The sequence below is a fragment of the Helianthus annuus genome, chromosome 3 (genome assembly GCF_002127325.2).
Source record: "Helianthus annuus cultivar XRQ/B chromosome 3, HanXRQr2.0-SUNRISE, whole genome shotgun sequence".
Lineage (NCBI taxonomy): Eukaryota > Viridiplantae > Streptophyta > Magnoliopsida > Asterales > Asteraceae > Helianthus > Helianthus annuus.
Window position 1 is genome coordinate 86,435,786 of NC_035435.2, and position 22,645 is coordinate 86,458,430.

Below are 22,645 nucleotides of genomic sequence, written 5' to 3' on the forward strand. Positions count from 1 at the left end.
TTTCGTATCTATACTTCTCAAGTATTTTTATGTGTATTACTTTCCCAACAATGGGGGTATTTATACATGTACACTTGTATTTCCAAAAAGTATATCTTAAGTCCCACTTAGAAAAATACATTCAACATATTTATCGAAATCCATATAACCCAAAATATATATATTTTTCTAAAAAATAATATATTTTCATATTGTGTAACCAAATAATATTTACCCCAAAATAAATAATATAATCACACAAGTGTTTTACTATCAAATATATATTTTTAATATATATTTATTCGCTTTTATTTTAGAAAACCCACCTCCGACACTTTGGAGTTTTGTAATAAATTTTATGGCGAAGTTTACTTCCGAAAAACAATTCAATATATTTTGTAAATACTTGTTAGAAAATATTTTTCTAAGTCTAGAGATTTTTGGAAAATTTCGCCAGAGTTTCCTTTGTAAATGGAGGCATCCACGCTTACTAGCGTATCATTTTCTTTTCAAAATCAATCAACAAACAATCCTTTAAACAACTTTACATCGCCAAGAGCAAAAATATACTTGTTACATAATATTCATGAACTTGATATTTTCCGAAAATGTGTAGTAACTTAGCGAAGCTTTTAGTAGGCTTAGTTACCTTCCAAAGTGTATTTATTTCGTAAAAAAATCACTTTCTTAAACGAGTTACGTTTTCACAACTTGTAAATAATATTTACAAAAATTTACTTCTTGAACTCTTCTTGTAAATAAATGTTCTTACACTTATTTTATTTCTAAAAATAATGTAAGTATATGTAAAGTCATGATTTTCTAAAACCCGATTCTTTAACTTGGTTTTCTTAGAAAGCTTCTAGTGAAAACTTGAATCACCATGATCACCAATCTACTAGTTCATTTATATTTTAGAAAATCATTCTTTTTCAAGTTCATGACTAAACTAGGAGGTGGTTATTTATGTAATACATAACCACTTCCTATTCTTGTTAAATCATACTTCTAAGTTTATTTAACAAGACTTTTATGGTGATTAACCTCCTACAACCAAGAATCATCATAAAAAAAATAACAACATACTCATAACAATATCATACTAGGCATATTTCATCTTCAAGTAAACTTTTATGTTCATTATTCTTGTTTTAACATTTTTTAGTATTCTTGTTCTTTAGTGATTTAGACAATAACATCCTACTACTTATTTTGACTAAGAACAAGATGGAACAAGGTGTAAAGAGACTTACTACTAGTACAAGGCTAGGGTAGAAATTCTAGTGCAAGATGATGAGAAAAAGATGATGAAAAAGACTAGAACAAAGCTCCTTTGAATGCCCTTCAACTTGCAACCTCCATGGATCACCTTCAAAGCTTGAATGAGACTTGAATAAAGGATGAAGATGGTGATGTTAAGTGGTGGTGATGGTTTCGGTTTGGGGGAGCCGAAAATGAGAGAGAGGGTGAGTGAGGAGTGAGAGTGTAAGAGATGGAATGATATGTGTAAGAAGGTGCCATGCTTAAATAGATCATTTCATCCTCACAAGTAACTTATCTATTATAAAATGAGATTAAATCAAGGAAGCATGGTGTGGAAATAAGTTGGTGATTTGGTGGGTCCATGAGGGACCGAAATTGGTTCTAGGGGGGGGGGGGTTGGGTGTAACTTTTGTAACTAAAATGTAAAAGATAGTTAAAATCCAAGTAACTTGATGATATATGTTAGTTTGATGATTTTTAGTGGGTGTTATGGTAAACGGGGATCATGACTAGCCAAAAATAGTAAAACAGTGTAAATGACAAAAATTTAGTGTCCCGGGTAATGTCCAGTTATCCGGTTAGATACTGTCCCGTTAAAGTACTTAATTAGTCCAAATAATGTCTTTTATATATATTTTGTAACACAAATTATTCCCGGCACTTAGGAAAGTATACAGGACCATTCTGCCATATTTTTGCACTCTACTAGCATTCTACAATGCTGAATTTTAATAATAAATACAGAATTTTGCATTTATAGTGTGTCTTAGGCACTTCCCGGTACTATAATTATCACCTAGTGACGCAGTTTTATAGTCCACACTTCCCTACACTCCATACTAGTGTAGTACCCTGTCCCTGGCTCATACTGGCCATAAAAGCATTGTCTGCCTATGTGCTGGCTTTGTCAGCATCATTTCTGAATCAACTGTTCAGTGTGCTAACTGTGTTGTGTGCATCAAGTATGTCACTGATGTTTGTGTGAAATAAATGGAGTGACTGTATGAAATATGATGCACATGTATGTTTGATACAAAAATCATAAAGCAGTTTAAAGTGTCAGTTATAGTCAAGCACAGTCATTAAGCACATAATTAAAATTAATTAATTGTACAATACCTGTAATTTTGAGGGTTGTCACATTCTCCCCCCGTTAAGAAAATTTCGTCCCGAAATTTTAAGTTCTGCTTCTAGTTGCAGGGGGCTTGGGGAATAAATGCGGGTACTTGGCCTTCATACGATCCTCATGTTCCCACGTGAATTCTGGGCCATGTCGCGCGTTCCATCGAACCTTGACGAGCTTGACACTACTCCTGCGTGTTTTGTTAACTTTCCAATCCGTAACCTCAACCGGTATTCAACAAAGTGGAGTGTGTCTTCGATATGAACTTCGTCAGCAGGAATGACAACTGTCTCTTGAGTTGGACTCTTTTTCAGGTTCGATACATGGAATGTATCATGAACGCCATTAAGTTCAGCAGGTAAGTCCAATTTGTATGCTACAAGCCCAATCCTTTGCAGGATTCTGAAAGGGCCAATGTAACGCGGATTCAACTTCCCACGCTTCCCAAAGCGTGCCACACCCTTCCAGGGTGAAACCTTCAACAAAACGATATCCCCAACTTGAAACTCTAAAGGTTTCCTACTTTTGTTTGCATAACCTTTCTGTCTGTCGCGAGCTGCTTTGATGCGCTCTTGAATTTGAAAGATCTTGTTTGTTGTTTCTTAAACTATTTCGGGACCAACCAGCTGTCTATCACTCGCATCAGCCCAGCATAGCGGTGATCGACACTTGCGTCCGTAGAGAGCTTCAAATGGCGCTGCTCCAATGCTTGTGTGGTAGCTGTTGTTGTACGAAAATTCGACCAATGGTAAGTGATTGTCCCAGCTACCACCCAGGTCCATTACACATGCTCTCAGCATATCTTCCAATGTCTGAATTGTTCGTTCACTCTGGCCATCAGTTTGTGGGTGAAACGCAGTACTTAGATTCAACTGTGAACTAAAAGCTTCTTGGAAGGACTGCCAAATCTTTGACACGAAGCGTCCATCTCTATCAGATATAATCGAGAGAGGCACTCCATGGCGTGCAACAATCTCCCTCATGTATATTTCAGCAAGTTTACTCGTGTTGTCTTTCTCCTTGATTGGCAGAAAGTGCGCAAACTTTGTTAGACGGTCTACTATTACCCAAATTGTATCATGGCCCTTGGGCGTCTTTGGCACTTTCATTATGAAGTCCATGGAAATCTGTTCCCATTTCCATTTGGGTATTTCAGGTTGCTGTAGAAGACCTGAAGGCTTCTGGTACTCGGCTTTAACCTTGGCGCAAGTTAAACATTTGCCAACATATACCGCAACATCGCCTTTCATCCTAGGCCACCAATAGAAATCCTTAAGATCTTGGTACATTTTATCCGCTCCTGGATGAATCGAGTACCGAGATTTGTGAGCTTCATCAAAAATAACCTTCCTCAAACCACCAAACAAAGGAACCCAAATTCGTTTCATGAAGCACAAGGTTCCTTCCCCGTTTGGTACCAACTGCTTCTCCATCCCACGGAGGTACTCATTCTCGATATTCCTTTCTTTGAGAGCTTCTCTCTGCGCGGCACGAATGCGCAATGAGAGGTCTGTCTGGACAATCATTTCCAAAGCCCTAACCATTATGGGCTTAATCCTTTCCTTTCGACTCAAGGCATCGGCGACCACATTCGCCTTCCCTGGATGATACTTGATTTCACAATCGTCATCGTTCAACAGTTCAACCCAGCGTCTTTGCCTCATGTTGAGCTCTTTTTGGTTAAATATGTGTTGTAAGCTTTTATGATCAGTGAAGATTGTACATCTCGTGCCATACAAATAATGTCGCCAGATCTTCAGCGCAAATACCACCGCGCCTAACTCCAAGTCATGCGTGGTATAATTTTTCTCGTGTACCTTCAGCTGGCGCGAAGCATAGGCTATAACTTTCTATCACTGCATCAACAAGCAGCCTAAACCCTGACGCGAGGCGTCACAATATACCACGAAGTCGTCCGTGCCTTTGAGTAGAGCTAAAATCGGTGCGTCACAAAGCTTGTTTTTCAACAACTGAAACGCTTCTTCTTGCTTGTCACCCCAATCAAACTTTTTTTTCTTTCTGTGTGAGTGCAGTTAGAGGTTGAGCGATTTTAGAGAAATCCTCAATGAACCTTCGATAATAACCAGCCAACCCTAAGAACTGTCGAATCTCGGTTGGCGTCTTTGGAGTCTCCCAACTCTTGATTGATTCAATCTTTGTAGGATCCACATGGATTCCATTTCCATTAACCACATGTCCAAGAAATTGGACTTCGCGTAACCAGAACTCGCACTTTGAAAATTTGGCATACAACTTCTCCTTTTTAACTAGCTCTAGGATAGCTCTTAAGTGATGTTCGTGCTTGTCCTTCTTCTTTGAGTAGATTAGAATGTCATCAATAAACACGATCACAAACTTATCCAAGTACGGCTTGCAGACTCGGTTCATCAGGTCCATGAAAACTGCCGATGCGTTTATCAATCCAAACGGCATAATCAGGAACTCATAATGTCCATAACGAGTCCTAAAGGTCGTCTTCGGGATACTTTCCTCTTGTATCCTTAGCTGATGATATCTTGATCGAAGGTCGATCTTTGAATAAAAGCTCGAACCTTGCAACTGATCGAACAGGTCATCATCCTTCTTCTTAACGAACAGAACTGGAGCTCCCCAAGGTGAGAAGCTTGGTCTGATGAATCCTTTATCCAATAGCTCCTGAAGTTGCGTCGACAACTCCTGCATTTCCGAAGGTGCAAGTCTATAGGGTGCCTTAGCTACAGGCGCGGCGCCTGGAACTAAGTCAATGTGGAACTCGACTTGTCGCTGTGGCGGCAATCCTAGCAAGTCTTCTGGAAAGACTTCAGGATATTCCTTTATGACTGGAATGTCTTCGATCTTTGGTGCAGCGGCTTCCTTATCAACGATATGTGCCAAGAAGGCAACACATCCTTTCTTCAAACACTTCCTAGCTTTCAAGCAGCTAATGATCCTCAATGGCGTATCGCGCTTTTCTCCATGAACTACAATCGTCTCTCCATCGACCATTGGGATGCGAATGGTCTTTTCGTGGCAAACCACCTCGGCTTTGTTGCTAGATAGCCAATCCATCCCTACTGTAGGATCGTTATTGACGATCAAATGAGTCAATCAGAGATAGAGCACAACTGTTTATGCAGCGGAAATACACAAACAGCTTGAATCAAAGCAGAATGGAGTAGAAACAGAATGCTGATTACTTTAAACACGTTTTCTCATTAAACTTTCTCAGAAAAATTCGGCAGCAGTTCGGCTACACGGTCGACATTCCTATACAAAATAAGAAAACACTTGGACTATATATAGGGGGTGATTTCGCTCCTAATGACACTGTGTCATTTGGGGCGAAATCAGAAGCTAGTGATTTCGCTCCAAATGACACTGTGTCATTTGTGGCGAAATCAGGACATTACAAACAAACTTACAACCAGCCCCCTATACTATACATAATTAACACATATGACCCCTAGACCCTATACAAGCTAGACTAAGACTAAGACGCAGGCTTTAGACATTCGTGCACCAACAAACTCCCCCTTGGATATAACCGCAGTCTTCAGTCTTGTCTTCGGATCTTCAGAGTGACTTGAACGTTTCTTCATGCTGCTTAGGCTTCCTCCTAAGCAAATTCCTCACTCTGTCGTTCTCTTTTTTTCTTTTTCTTATCCTCTTCAGCTTGAATGTTCATCCATTTTCCTCTGTTTTCTTCAAGCTTTTTACGTTCACGCTCAGCTTTCCTTTTGACTTTCTCCTCAAGCGACCACCAAGATGACTTCCATTTACTTTCAGAATTAATACTTTTCTAAAAGCAAAGAGTAGCAACACGTTGAAACTGCATGGCCTGCTCTTTATCTTCAGCCTGATAGTGAATCTTGTTAATGAATAGACATTCAATATCCTTCGCAGAGCAATTCACTAACCACATAGGGTCATACACATGTATCTCTCTAATCTCCTTTCCAGCACGATAAGTAATGACAGCCTCAGTTGAAATGTAACTGTATACCCAGCCCAAAAAGCCTTTATAGAAATCCTGCTCCATTTTTGGCACTGGAATATTCTTCATCGTCTTTGGCTTTTTAACATTCAGAATAGTTTCCTCAACCCCTGTCACTGGATCTACCCTTGTAACTCTCTTAGGGTAATGCGGCTTCCAGTGTCTGAACTCTTTCAAAGATTCAAACTTTATGTATCCCCACATCGGAATATCATTCTTTCGCACAGGATACCCTAAAGTTCTTACTTTCGATAGCTCCTCCACATCCCACCATGGTAATGACATTATGTCATATAAACGTTCAAAGTATTGCACTCCAAACTCCCTTCTGATCGCGTAAGCATTATCATGAGGCAGGAAACCCCAGCTAATGATGTCACCAAGTGAAATGCTTCGATCCCTCTGATAGAACTTCAACGACCTTTTGAATTTTCTCTCATGACTGTCCTTAAACCACTTTTCCCGTTCTTCCTTTTCCATGTCATTGGGAGAACCATCAAAGTTTTTGTCTTTCAAGATCTCAGCTACTTTCCTTCTCAATTCATCTCGATTTTCTTCTGTAAAGAACTCCATCAGCGTAGGCAACTGAGAAGTATCTTCATTTTCACTCTCATCATCAGTACAATCCTCAACCTCAACCCTGTCGTACATGTCAGCATCCTCTACATACTTATACTCGTATTCTGGTTGGTGGTTGATGTCGAATGCATTTAATTCTTCCTCAAAATCAAATTTGAAATCAGGATCCACCATACGTGTCATTTCTTTGATCTTTTCCAATGTATACGTATGAAAGTGTTCACCTTCTTCCCGGTAAGTATCCAATCTCAAAATTAGCTTCTCAACAGGTTCAACATTTTGAGCATCACCAGACTCCCCCTTTCCTTCAGCTCCCCCTGTCTCTTCATTCACAGAATCATTCATCAAATCATCAACAGTTCTTTCCTTGGAAGCTTCAGTCACTTTTATACCCATACCACCTTGAGCATCGTCATCGTCGTTATCAGAACCATGACTGCTTGCCGAAAAGACTTTCTCATCATCGTCATCTTCTTCGTCATCCTCATCATCATCATCATCTTCATTATCGTCATCATCTTCATCATCGTCATCACCAGCTAACTCTTCAAGATGTGTTTCTTCCTCAAAAAGGCCAGATATAACAGTTAAAGGTTCAGGATTCTCAACAACCAAGGACGGAACAATTGATCTCTCTGTCACTGCTGAACTACCTTCAACGCCTTTCCCTTTATCTTTCATTTGTTCATCAATCTCAGCTTGGCGTTTAACCCTGAGATCTTCAACTTGTATCTCTTCAAACTTTTGCTCTATTGACGTTCCAAGCATCTTTTCAACGACTTTGTTTAACATATAGAACTCATGTTCTTTAAATGCTTTTGCAGCTTCAAGCTCTTTGTTTTTCATCTCGAAATATTTGTTCTGTTCGTCTCTGCGAGCCTTTTCTTCTTCAAGTTCAGCCACTTGCACTTTCAAGATATCAATCTCTGATTGATCATTGTCAATCTTCTTCAGTAATTCTTTATTATCAGTCTCTAGTCTCTTCACACGCATTTCAAGAATTTTCTCACGATCAGAGACTTTCTTGTTCTCAGCAGCTAATCTTTTTTTTCAGCTATCACTTCATCAACTTTCTTTTCAACATTCTTGACTTGTGCGGTGTTTGCAAAATCAAAGTCTCCTACATCATCAAGACTTACACCCAAATTCGAAGGAACGGCTGTAAAACCTCTATACCCTGAAGAACCAAGTGTGGTTTGAACAATAGGTTGTGAGGTTGGTGGTGTTTGAAAGATTTCTTGAGATGTGACTAGGGTTTGTTGTTGTGGTGGTGAGAGATGTAGTGGTGAAGGTTGTCTAGGTGGTGTTGGTTGTTTTGGAGGTGAAGGTTGTCTTGGAGGTGTTTGATGTGGTGGTGATTGAATTGGTGATTGGTGTGGTGTAGGTTCAGATGGTGGTGTTGGTTCTTTTGCCGGTTTCTTCTTTAACACAATCTTCGGTTTTGAGATCTTTGGAGTGACTTTCTTGATCTTTGGAGACACTGTTCTTTTTCTTGCTCCGGCCTTCTTTCTACCACCTGAAGGAGGTGTTTGAGATCCAGAAACATGTTGCGGGGATGGCACATAAGGAGCATCTTCTTTCTCTTGCCTCTTCCTCTTTTTCAACAATTTCTCTTTCTCTGTCGCTTCCTGAATTCTTCTCAAACGTTCAGCTTCATCTACTTCTTCTTCTGAAGAACTCGAGGAACTTGTAGTATCTTTATCAACATCATCACCTTCGATATCATCAATTACTTTTTCTTTCTGAGCTTCTAGATTAACTGCTTGCTCAGCTTCTAAATCACCAAGATCTAAAATCACTTCTTCAATACCAGCATAAGGATTTTCTTCAACATTCATAGCCGGTTCTTCAACTTCAGGCTCATCAACTAGCAATGTCTTTGCCACTTTCTTTTGTTTCTTCTTTGGCTGAGATGATGACCCCTCATCCTCTTGTACTTTAGGGGTAATCTTTCTGCCTCTCCTCCTCGGTTCTTTGACAAACCAATCATTTCGGGTGGTTTTGAACTCCACAAGAGTTTTTAGCTCTTCAGCATAAGCTGCTTCCTTCATTTCTTCTTCGTTTCTCCAGTTTTGATGATCAACTGGATCAGGATCAACGTAATTCACATCCTTTAGAAATCCGAAGAAGTCAGCACCTATCTTTGGTTCTGGATGATTTGGGTGATATCTCGCAAGCTGCTTTAGAGAATCATTGCTCATGTGTGACTGAACTAACAAATCATTCTTCAAGTCACGTTCAATCTCTGGATATGCATGATCGATCAGCATCTGTACAAATCTTGGATACATCCAAGTCTTGCTCTTTGTTGTGATATTCTCAGCCATGTAGTGAAAGACAATATGCGAGAAATTATATTTCTTGTTCAACACCAATGCAGTGACCATGTTCATCTGATAATCGCGCATTGTATCGTAACTTCCCTTGGTATGGCTAAGTGACATCAATATACAATGAATAATAAACTTGTAGGGTTTCTGGAATTTTGATTTCAAATAGTTTCCAACATTCAATGCACCCTGATAACCCATCCTGAGCATACAACCCTTTACCATCCATTCTGGAAACTTTGTTGGTGACTCTACATCATCCGGAAAATTCACAACCTCACGAATAAGCGCCTCAGTAATCACAATTTCCTTCTTCTCATTGTTCACCTTCACAATTGACTGAATTGCTTTGTTTGCCTCGTCATACTTTGAATGCTTCCAGAATCGTTTGATATGTGACTTGTACAATGGACGTTGATCAGTCAAGGCCTTTTGAATAGGGATTCTACCCATGCACTCCAAGATACTGCTAAACTTAGCCAATTCAGTATTTTTCTGCAAATCCAAGTCACAACAGCTGTTGTGAAGTGGATCAAAAATTACACTTGAACCCTGCACATCAAAACACAGTATGAATTAAGCATTTAGACAAGTTTCAACACAAAACACCCATAAGCAAAATCAACTAAGTACTGTTAGAAGCGAAATCAAAAAGTACTCATAGGAGCGAAATCACATTTGGTGACATAGAAGTGAAATCAAAGATGATACTTAGGAGTGAAATCACCAAATCGTACTAGGAGCGGAATCAGGATATTCACTTAGAAGCGAAATCACCTAACTTCTCAGTTTGGGGCGAAATCACAGACAAACATCTCAAAACTCATCAAATCATGAAATTGAAACCATTACTCTGTTAATCTGTTAATTCCGACATAAGGGTTATGTTTTGATTTTGTTATTGACCCCAAACACGTCCTAGATCTAAATCTGTAACATCCACACATCGACAAACATGAAATCTGTTCAGATCTGATATAATCAACTCACAAATTCAAGATCTACACCCTAAACCAACAACATATGTTTGATTTTATGTTCAGATTTAACATTTAAAGCCCTAAAACTATGTTTCGTTCATCACAGATGCCGACAGACATGAAAATACATAGATCTAGTACAAATCAGGTCTCAAACTACCTTGCCCATGTTGAATAGATGAGATAATCACAAGATTAAACTAAATTTGGGCAGCAATTCGGTAGGAAAATGAAGAAATCAGGGTTTCGCTCAAAGTCGCCGAGAGAGAAATGGGTTGGGGCGAAATCAGACAAGTGACTGTAGGAGCGAAATTAGATGGCTTATATAGCTGGTCTGATTCTGCTCGAAATGACCCAATGTGTCTCTCGAGCGAAATCACTAAGAAGCTACGAGCGAAATCAAGTCTTGAAGCAGCTAGGAGCGAAATTAGATTTTAAGTGCCATTATGAGCGAAATCAGCTTAATTGATGTGAAAGTTTTATTTTCGAGCGAAATCAGAAAATTCTTTTCAAAATTTTAACATTTTAAACTTTTCTGATTGCTTTCAAAATTCTCACAAAACTTTCAATCTATCTGGGATACGGAATTAGTGTTTTAAGTCTTAAACCTCTACATGTGTCCCACCTCAGTATATACTCCCATATCCAGATCCCAGTATTCAGTCTTACAGGTGAGTATACCTAGATGATATCTGTAATGGGGTGTAATGAGAGGGCCGTGAGAGCTCAGGTCGATACTTCCGTATACGCAGAGAGATGACGGCTTCGACTTTGGTGGGTCCCCTTTGGGGATCTTCTTTACAACAGCACATGATTATCATTTTGCAATGTTTAATCATTTTTTATGCTGAGGGGGGGATTTACAAGTAAAGCATATGTGTAAGGCATTATCTGGGGACTAGGTCAGTATTTCCATACAGCAGAAGTCCTGGGATAATACCCCAGATATCACTAAGCATAAAGTCCTAGTATCTCAGAATAAGGGTCCTTTCAAACGAGATTTTGAGGGTTACCCATATATCCTGGAGGTGTTCCCCACGTAAAAGCAAGTAAATTTTAGGTTTATATCCCAGACTGATCTACTGATTTTGCAAAAACCTATCAGCACATCTTTAGCGAGACTGGTTAATTGCATTTTAAACGTTACATTTCTTTAGCGTACTGTGTCCGTCTAGCTGATGTAGTATCATTTCCCCTATTATACACAAACTCTTTTTCAAGTTTTCTAATGTTTTTGGATTTTTGTATTTTATCATGTTTTTGTATTTTTCTGCGAATTTCTCCCCCTAAAACTAAAACATATTTTTGTGTTTTTGTTTTTATCGAAAAGCAGAAAACAAACTATACAGAAAATTGACAACATGACATGGTTCACGTCTGATCGCCGCCCTCCTCGGCTTCACATTCTACTACCCTCCCAGAACTCAGATTTTTTAACCCATTCAATTTTAGAAGATAGCAAAATCTCTTTTTGTCAAAGGGTTTTGTATAAAAATCAGCTTTCTGATCATCAGTGTATATGTGCTCAATCTGGATTAACTTCTTCTCGTGACAATCACGGATGAAGTGGTGACGGATTTCGATATGTTTCGTTTTTGAATGGTGAACCAGGTTTTTAGTGATGTTTATAGCTGCTTCGTTGTCCACAAATATCGGCGTATCCAAGAACTGCAAACCGAAGTCGCGCATTTGCTGTTGGATCCATAGGATCTGTGAGCAATAGCTGGAGGCTGAAACGTATTCAGCCTCACATGTAGAAAGCGCCACTGCGGTTTGTTTCTTGCACTGCCAGGTAACGAGTCGAGTTCCGAAGAACTGACACCCAGCAGTGGTGGACTTTGCGTTCTGCTTTCAGCTTCCAAAGTCAGAATCAGCGAAACCTGATAGGGAGAAGTCACCCGAGCGAGGATACCACAAGCCAATGCTTGGGCAGCCTTTCAAATACCGTAAGATACGTTTGACTATGGTCAGATGTGACTGCTTCGGGCTCGACTGATATCTGGCACAGAGACATGTCGTGTTGGTGCAGTTGTCTGTCGACTACATCTTAGTTCGAGTCTTAGGCTAGGGCTGATTGTATAGTGAACGGAAATCGAGTAATCATGTAATAGATAGGTCCGCTTATAGGTCATATCAGGAGATCTGCTTATATGTCATATATATAGGTTCGCTCATCTGACTGGTGATAGTTCCGCTTATATGGACATGTCCATATAAGCGAACCCATGTGCCTATATATAGGGGTGTCATATGAGCGATTCAGTAATAGGTGTGTGTGCATGTAAAGGCGAAGCCCTGCCAGTTTGTCTCCGGAACTTGTAATTTGTCAGCAAATCAATAAACGAGACGTTAAATAGTGAAATCAAGCTACATAAAGACAGAATCAATGAATTCCGCCTCTGATTTTGTCTAAGCACTCTTCTGATCGACTCGTCAGGTCGTATAACGATCCTACATGTGGTATCAGAGCTCAGGAGGAAGAGTTCTTACCGTTTAGCTCGTTTTTCGCTCAAAATTCTGATATCTACACCTTCTTTTATCAGTTCAGGGAGTTTTACCGGTTAAAATTGGATCAAAATCTCAGAGGTTGTGTGTTACTGGACATAGACAAACCCTTGGGGAGACTAGATTCAAATTCAGCCTAAAAGTGACCCAAAAGTGCTCGTGAAATAGATCCGCTTATATGACAGTTATGTGGTTCGCTCATTAGGTTCGCTCCAAAGGTCATTATTTGGCTGGTTCGCTCTTAAGATTCGCTCATAGACATATGTTTGTTGGAGGTTCGCTCATTAGGTTGTGATTAAGTTCGCTTGAGGGTACTTCTAAGTGGTTCGCTCATTGGGTTGTGATCAGGTTCGCTCGTGAGACTGTTTACTTGTTCGCTCATAGTTGCTGATCAGGTCCGCTCATAGAACTGATTCTGGTTCGCTCATTTGGACATTAGGAGATCCGCTCCAGTGAACAATCTGGTCCGCTTATCAAGACATCTGTAGTCTCGCTTTTGTGAACCTGAGTAGTTTCGCTTTTTTGGACAACAAGAGTTTCGCTCATCTGAACATCACTAGATTTACTTCAAGTGCATATCTTGCAGTTTTGATTATAAGACACTTATTGATTTTTTTAAAAAATCTAAAAAGGGGTGTTGAATTAAAAATGGAAATGGTTTTTGATGAACAAGAAAACAATAAGCTTGAAAGCTTGAATAATTGGTATATGAGAACTATGGATACCAATTATAGAAATGTGAGTACGGACATTTGGGTTGAAAGTTTTGAACTTTTCATATGTCAAAAGGATGAAACGTTGAATGAGATGGAAACACGGTTTAAAATTTTAACAGACAATTTGTGGAGAAAGGGTATTAGAATGTCAAATGATGAACAAATATCGAAATTGACAACTGCATTACCTGCTAAATGGGGTGAATTCATGGTTGAGCTAAAAAAGAAAGATTTTTTTCAAGAGCTTTATCCACATCAGTTCTTTAATGAGGTTAATGCAGAGTTTCGTAAGGAAGAAAAGAAAAGGAGGGATTTTTTGAACGAAATGGAAAAGAATTTAAATAAATTGGAATTGGATGTACTTACTGAAACTGATAGAAGAATTCGTGTGTTTCTTGAAACAAAGAGTATTCTGAAATATGATATTAAAAGGAAATGTTATATTGATGAAAGTATGAATCCTTTTGATTTTGTTAAACTCTTTTGTGCAGGAACATACAAGATGGAAACAAAGGATATTTCAAATGTTGAGGAATCTGTAGAGTTTGCATCTACGAGTTCTGCATCAGTGTGCTTTAAATGTGACGACTTCAAGACTGAGAATGACAAACTCTTGAAAGATGCGGAAAGTTTGACATTGAAAGTTAAGAAGTTGGAAGACGAGAAGCAAGCTGATATTAAACAGATTCTTATGTTGCAGGAAAATTGTGAGAAACTGAAAGCTGAAAATGATAAAATATTGGATGGTTTGAACAGTTTGAAATCTGAAAACAAGTTTTGTTGGTGCATGTTTGTGACAACAGCTTAGATTTGGTCTTTGGATATCTTGTAATTAGTTAAACGATAAACAGTTAGCGGGTTTAGCTTTGTATTAGTGAGTTAATAGTGTTTGGGCTAAACTAAACCCAATTGGATGTAGGGGGACGAATTGGGCCTTGCCCAAGTAGTAAACCCTAGTCCAACTTGTAAACCTTCTGTTATATAAACAAGGTTAGGCTTAGGGTTTAGGTTAATCAGCCAAAACAGTTTGTGAGAGACATAATTTCGTGAGAGCACTAGCTTGGACGAATTTAGGGTTTGTGGTTAGGGTTTGATTGATTGTAATCAGTCTTGATAGATAATCAATAAAACCCGGATTGATTGGAATTGCTGTTTCTGTATTCTACACGTTTTCTGCTACAATCTGATCTAGAGGATTCCGCACTCTAGGTTAGATAGACGATTTTGTTAAAGATCCATAACATCAAGGGGACCTACAATTGGTATCAGAGCATTAGGCTCTTGATTGCTCGGTTCAGAATTGTTGCTGCAGAAACAGGGAGTAAAATTTTCGAAATTTTTGAAACCTAATAATTAGGGTTCTTAAAATTTTTGAAAATTTTTGTGTGTTTGATCTTGATTTTCGTATTTTGTTGGCTGATTTGATATTCTGGTTGTTTGTTTGCTGATTTGCAGGTTTTCAGGATAGTTTCTGATTGATTGTTTGAAGGATTTTGGCTGGAAACACTTGAAGATTCGAAGACTGTTCTTCGTGTTCTTCGCGTTCTTCGTTCTGTTTCTTGTTGATTTTCGAAAATCACTGATAATTTGCTTGTTTTGATTTTGCAGAAAGTTGTTAGGAAAATCAAAAAATCATCAAAAATTCGAACAGATTGACTTTCCATAGCTACTGGGCGAATTTAGCTGTTTCTGGCGATTTTGACTGATCTGCGAACTTAAACCAGCAAACTTACCGGCGAACTTAAATCCAAAGGCGACTTTGGTGATCGTATAACTTTCCACAGCGAAGTTATTACGATTCTCGGCGAATTTACTGGTCGTCGTACAAGCGAAATTGACCAGCGAATTTGGCGAAATTTGAAGCGAAATTGAGCGAACTGACCTGACACAGCGAACTACACCAGCAAACTTGACTTGTCAGCGAACTTGCCCTGCACATTAAAACTAGCGAAATTAAACATTGAACCAGCGAATTTAACTAAAACCAGCGAATTTAGGAGAGAATTTAAGTGGTGGAATTTAACTGGAAAATCCCGATTTCGGTTTTTGACATTATATATCATTGGATTCGTCTTTTCGAGACGATTCTAACGGTGTAATTTGGTAACCACTGTTTTCGGACGACTTTTGTACGGTTTTCTCAGTCTGTTAACGTTAAAATGTCAAACATGTCTACTTTGAATGAGCTGTTGAAGATGGAGCATGAGGTTGGTACTACCAACAAACCACCTAAGATGATGAAGGTGGAAAACTATCTGACATGGAAGGATCGTTTTCAGTCCTTCATTGAATATCAGGATACGCGCATGTGGATATGCATCGAAGATGGTTACGTGAATCCAACACACGACTTTGAGGGCAGACCACGTCGAACAGAATATGTAACATGCAAGATAATGATAAAAATATGTATGAGGCTGAAAAGAGAGCCTTGGCTGCAATCAAAATGTCGTTGCCTGATAGCATCAAACATACCTTCAAAAAGTACACTAACTCAAAGGATATGTGGGATGCTTTGGAGAAAAGATACGCTGGTAATGCTGATGTCAAGAAGAACAAGATTGATCTACTGAAGAAGCAGTTTGCTGTTTTCAAGTACATGAAGCATGAGTCACTTGAAGACGTCATCACTCGTTACTACCATCTGATGTCAGAAATGGACAATTATGAGATCGATTGCTATTCTGATGTAGAGAAAAATGACAAGCTGCTAGATGCTTTGCCTACTAAGTGGGATATCTACACTTTAATGATCAAGGGTGAAGCAGATTATGAAACAAAAGAGCTTGAAGAAGTTGTAGGAAAGTTGAGAGCTTATGAGCTCAGCATGAAGAAGAAAGATACAGGATATGGTCAGGTTCAAGATCCGGCTGTTTACAATGGGCTTACATCTTCTTCATCTCACAACGCTTCTAGCGACTCTGCTACTGCGTTTTTATCATGTGAGAATGAGCAGGTTATGGTGAATCAGGATGGTGATGTGTGTTTTGTTGCTGCTTCAGGAGGATCATCAGGAGTTAAGAAATCGTCAGCTTCTAAGCAGAGTACTAGTGCTAAGTCAATGCCAATGAGTGTGAAGTCTGCTGAAGAGCATCTGGCTCTACTTGCTTCGTTTGTTGCTTCCTATGAAAACTATATTCAGGGAAAGATTTCTGATCCTGCTACTTTAGATGAAGACTATGATCAGATTGACCCTGATGATCTTGAAGAGATGGATTTGCAATGGCAAATGGCCATGATTTCTAGGCGTGTGAAGAGGTTTATGAATAGAACTGGGAGGAAATTTGTTGGAAGGAGTGTTGGTTTCGACAAAACCAAAGTGAGGTGCTTTAATTGTCAAAGTTATGGGCACTTTGCTAGGGAATGTCAGAAACAAAAGCAAGATAATTCGAGCCAGAGTTCAAACAACAGGAATGCATCAAACAACTCTAGCTCAAAGGCGTTGATCTCTACTGCAAGAGAGGGTTCATATGATTGGAGCATTCACTTAGAAAATGATGGGGATATCTCTCAAGCATTCATGGCAGAGATTACTCCAATCGATGATGGTGAAGCTAAAGTAGATGATGCAGAAGTGAAAGTGGATGCTGAGGTGAAGGTAGAGAATAGAGCTGAAGAAAAGAAAGATGATCAGACAACAGGTGCTGAAGATGAAAAACAAAAGTCAGAATATGAAAGAGAAGCTGAGGAAAAGGATGCTAAGTATAAACAATTGGAAGCTCAGCTTGCTGCTCTAATGGCCAACCTTGACAAACAAACAGGAGAGGTAAAATCTAATTATGTGTGTTTAAAATGTCGTGAACTGCAGGGTGAGGTTGACAGGTTGTCTGCACAAAACAAAAGTTTGGTAAGCGAAATGTCTAACATTAAAGAATCAAACTTTTTTGCTAAAAGAAACGAAACGTCATACTTGAAGAAAATAAAAGGTTATGAAAGTGAACTTGAAGCCGTAACCTGCAAATTAAATGAAAAACTTCAAGTCATTGACGTAGCTCATGACATGATGGCTGAAAAAACAAAAGAGATTTCTGATAAAAACAAAGAGTTGTCAGATGCTCAACTCAGAATTGTTAAACTTGAAAAGAAATTGGGTCAATTCAGGGATTCTGCTTTTGTTATGAAACACATGATGGGTGGGTTAAAGAAGAGTAATGACAAGACTAGTGTGGGATTCCAAGGCTATAATGAAGTCCCACCTCCTCTTAGTCATGATTATTCATTCCTACCTGATGAAGATGAGCTAACAAAGTTTATGTCAACAGCACCAAGTAGTTCCACAGCAAGTCGAGGAGAGGAGTCTGCGAGAGATGAGGCCAAGAAGGATAATAACAGCAAACCTGTTTTGAAAACGAAAACTTCACATCCTAGGAATAAAAACTCAACTTCTGTTAAAAAGATTAGTTTTGTTCAAGGAAGTGATATGAAAAACGAAACAGCTGTTATTGAAAATGAATCGAACGTAGAGTTTGCAAAAAATAAAAACAAAGAAAATTCTGAATTTAAGCAAACTGAACCAAATCCTTCTGTGGCATCATCATCAAAGCCTGAATCTAGTTCAAAGGCTTCAGATAAGAAGTCTTCGAAAAGGATGTCGTGCTTCAAATGTCATACCAAAGGACATGTAGCTAGCTGATGTCCTAACAAAACGAATGAAGCACAGGTGAATGAGAGGAAGAGAGAGAAGTCACCAGAGAAAAATGGTGATAAGCAGGAGAGAGAGTCCAACTCTCCAAAGCAATCTGCTCCTAAGCAACCAGAGCCAGTTGCTGTTGGTGAGGATAAGGCTGAAAAAGGAACTCCACAAGTTCCTCGTTTTCAAAGAAATCAACCTAGATTTCAGCCTAGATCTCCACCAGGCAGATTTGAGAGACCTAGAAGCAGTTCACCAAGAATGAACAATCAAAATACAAATAATTTCAGAAGTCAAGGTTAATATCAAAATCGATACCAAAATAATGGTAGTCGAAATTTTTATAACAATGGCTTTAGAAATTATAACTATAATGCTTCTTGGAATCAAAATCCAAATTTTCAAAGGTCAAATAGTCCAAACACACATAGGAACCCTCAGGACCAAAGACCTAGTGGAAGTCAAAATCAATTTCCAACAGGTCTAAGATCCAAGACTCCAGTTAGGAGAAATGGATATTGGATGGACGTTCCGGTGGTTGGTGAATTTGGACGACCCAAGACCATTAAGGCTTGGGTCCCCCAATCTAACTAATTTCTTGGTTGGTGTGTGCAGGAGCTGCTAAGGAGGATTATCAACTTGTGGTATGTTGATAGTGGCTGCTCTAGGCACATGACGGGGGATGCGAGGTTGTTAACTGAATTTGAAGATTATGATGGAGGACATGTGAATTTTGCGGGTGCAAAAGGTGGTAGAATTACTGGACGAGGAAAGGTGACCAATGGGAAGATCACACTGGACAAAGTGAACTATGTTGAGCAGCTTAAACACAATCTTATGAGCGTGTCTCAAGTCTGCGACAAGGGTCACTCGGTCCATTTTACCAAGAATGAAGCTTTAGTGTTGAAACCAGGTTTGAAGATACCGGACGATTGGATAGTGATGCGAGCGCCAAGGAGAAACGACACTTATGTCATGGACATGGGTGCAAAGGATCCAACTGCAGTGGTGGCGTGTTTACTATCAAAAGCATCTGAAGCTGAATCGATGTTGTGGCACAGACGCATGGCCCATATTCACTATCGCAAAATGAACTATCTTGTTAAAAATGAGCTAGTGAAAGGGGTTCCATTGCGGAGGTTTCAAGTGGAAGACAAATGTCTTCCATGTCAAAAGGGAAAACAACACAAGAAACCTCACAAATCAAAAAACAGTAAATTCCATAGATGCCCCTTACGAATTACTTCACATGGATTTATTCGGTCCAGTGAACGTGAGGAGCATAGGTGGAAAGTACTATTGTTTGGTTGTCACTGATGATTACTCACGTTATTCATGGGTTTTCTTTTTAGGTACAAAAGATGAGACAGCAGAGATGTTGATAGATCTTTTTATAAAATTGGAAAACGTCCATGATGCAAAGATCAAGAGGATAAGGAGTGATAATGGCACGGAGTTCAAGAATCGTATTCTAGATCTCTATTGTCTTCGCAAGGGAATTGAACATCAATATTCTGCTCCTTATACGCCTCAACAGAATGGAGTTGCTGAGAGGAAAAACAGGACGTTGATTGAAGCCGCTAGGACAATGCTTTCAGATTCTAAGCTACCAGTTCTTTTCTGGGGAGAAGCTGTGAATACAGCTTGCTATGTCCTAAACAAAGTTTTGACTGTTAAACGTTTTAACAAAACTTGTCATGAATTAATGTTTAACAAGAAACCAAACTTAGAAGGCTTTGAACCATTTGGATTACCCTGCACCATTGTGCGAAATAAAGATAAACAAAAATTCGGTGAGGTGGCTGACGAGGGCTACTTTCTAGGTTATGTACCTGGCGCACCGAATAAAAGGGTTTTTAATCTAAAAACTGGTAAAATTGAGGTTGTGTTTAATGTTGAAATCACTTCTTACAAACCTCAACAGTCAACAAGTGGACCAGCTATATTATATGATTATGAAAGTGTCTTTAAATCATTTAATATTCCTGAGTTTTCCAATGCAGATGAGTCTCAGCTGATTCAAACAGTGATTGGTGATGATGAAGGCGAGTTCATGCCTAGATCGAATGTTGATACAACAGATGCTCCGGGACCTTCCCAAAATGCTGCTGATACTGATTCAAGTGACGATGAACCCGAACCAAATCAGGGGGAGGATTTCATTAATCCGTTTGCGGATCAGCATATTCAGGGGGAGGTTGGCTCAAACCTTGGTGACAATTTAGAAGTCGATGCTGTTGCTACTACACGAGCAAATAGAGATCATCCAGTTGACATGATACTGGGAGATCCTGCTGCAGGTGTTCAAACGAGAAGAAGCATAGCAGCGAATACAGGTTTATTTGTGTCGATTGAGAAGACTGGGATAGTGAATGAGTGCTTGTATAGTTGCTTTATTTCCCAAGAGGAGCCGAAGAACATTCATATGGCTCTTAAAGACAATTCATGGGTTGAAGCTATGCAAGAGGAATTGGCCCAGTTTGCTAAGTTGAAGGTTTGGGAGTTGGTTGATCTTCCTAAAGGTGAAAGAGAGATTGGCACTAAATGGGTGTTTAGGTGCAAGAAGGATGAAAGAGGTATAGTCACGCGAAACAAGGCTCGATTGGTGGTCAAAGGTTTCAATCAGCAAGAAGGGATTGATTACAATGAGGTGTTTGCACCAGTGGCGAGGTTGGAGGCAATTCGGTTGTTTCTGGCTTTTGCAACTTTCAAGGGCTTCAAAGTTTACCAACTAGACATGAAGAGTGCGTTTCTTTACGGGAAAGTCCAAGAAGTGGTGTATGTCTCACAACCAGATGGGTTCGTTGATCCAGATTATCCAGATCGAGTTTACAAACTTGATAAGGCTTTGTATGGGTTACATCAAGCTCCCAGGGCGTGGTACGAGACACTGTCTACACATCTGATAAAGAATGGTTTTGAAAGAGGTCAGATTGACAGTACACTGTTCATCAAGAGGAAGAAGGAAGATTTTCTGCTGGTACAGGTGTACGTGGATGACATCATCTTTGGGTCATCTGATGAAAGCATGTGTAAAGAGTTCGAGCAGGTGATGAAGAGCAAGTTCGAAATGAGTGCTATGGGTGAGCTGTCCTACTTTCTGGGATTACAAGTTGAACAGAAGGCGGATGGGATGTTTATTCATCAAACAAAGTATGTGTATGACATTTTGAGTCGGTTCAAAATGAATGATTGCACTACTTCCAACACACCCATATGTGAAAATCACAATCTTGGCCCAGATCATGAAAGTACTGAAGATGTTGATCCTACTCAATACAGGGCAATGATTGGTTCTCTAATGTACTTGACTGCTTCAAGACCCGACATCATGTTTGCTGTATGCTTGTGTGCCAGATATCAGGCGAATCCTAAAGAGTCACACATGAAAGCAGTGAAGCGAATTATTCGTTACTTGAAGGGGAAACCTAAACTTGGGTTGTGGTATCCAGCTGATAGTGATTTGACGTTTGTTGCTTACACTGACTCAGACTTTGGAGGATGCAAATCGAACAGGAAGTCTACAACAGGTGGTTGTCAGTTCTTAGGAGGCAGGATCGTGTCTTGGCAATGCAAGAAGCAATCCTGTGTGTCTACCTCTACGTGTGAAGCTGAATATATTGCTGCTGGAAGCTGCTGCTCTCAGGTTCTCTGGATTCAACAGCAGATGCGCGATTACGGTTTGGATTTCACTCGTACTCCTATTATGATAGACAATAATGCCACTATTTCAATAACTAATAATCCCGTGAACCACAGTCGTACAAAACATATTGACATACGTCATCATTTTATACGGGATTGTGCTGAAAAGAGACTAATTGAATTACATCGAGTCGACACAGAGGATAACCTGGCAGATCTTTATACTAAAGCATTTGACAGGGCTCGCTTTGAACACTTAGTCGAACTCAACGGGATGAGGAATCCTGAATAACTGGTTTTTCATAAGAATTTTTTTTGTAAATAGTTTACTGCTTTTCTTAAAAAATCAAAAACACAAAAAAAAAATTGAAAAATCAAAAACATAAAAAAAAACATAGAAAATCAAAAATGAGATTTCACTGTGTGAAAAAGGAGAAATGATAGTACATCAGCAAGTTAGACTGTCACACTGAACTTGAAATTAAATTGCTTAAGTGTGATAGCAGCTTCATCATATGATGTACCAGTAGGCAAAAAGCATGAAATAATCAACTTACCAAAGTGATATAAACATAAATGAACTGAATATGAGTGGGGAACACATCAGTGGTGTATGGTTTAATGACCTTAATTTTTGCGTTGATAGATTGCCAAAATCTGAAGTTTTGGGTCTTTATACTGTTGTTTCAACTAGGGATATCTTGGCTGTCTGTCTGTTAGAACTAAAATTGTACATGACCCCAGGAAAGATAGTCACTTGGAATTAGCTCATTTCTATTTGAATGTCTGTATATTTCCCGATACACACAATTTTGATCTGATTCTGAAATCTTCTCTGAAAAAAGTCGTGTACCTCCTCTGCTGCATCCAGATATATGCTGACCTGGAGGTGCTAGGCAACGACAGCTTCTGCTGCATCCAG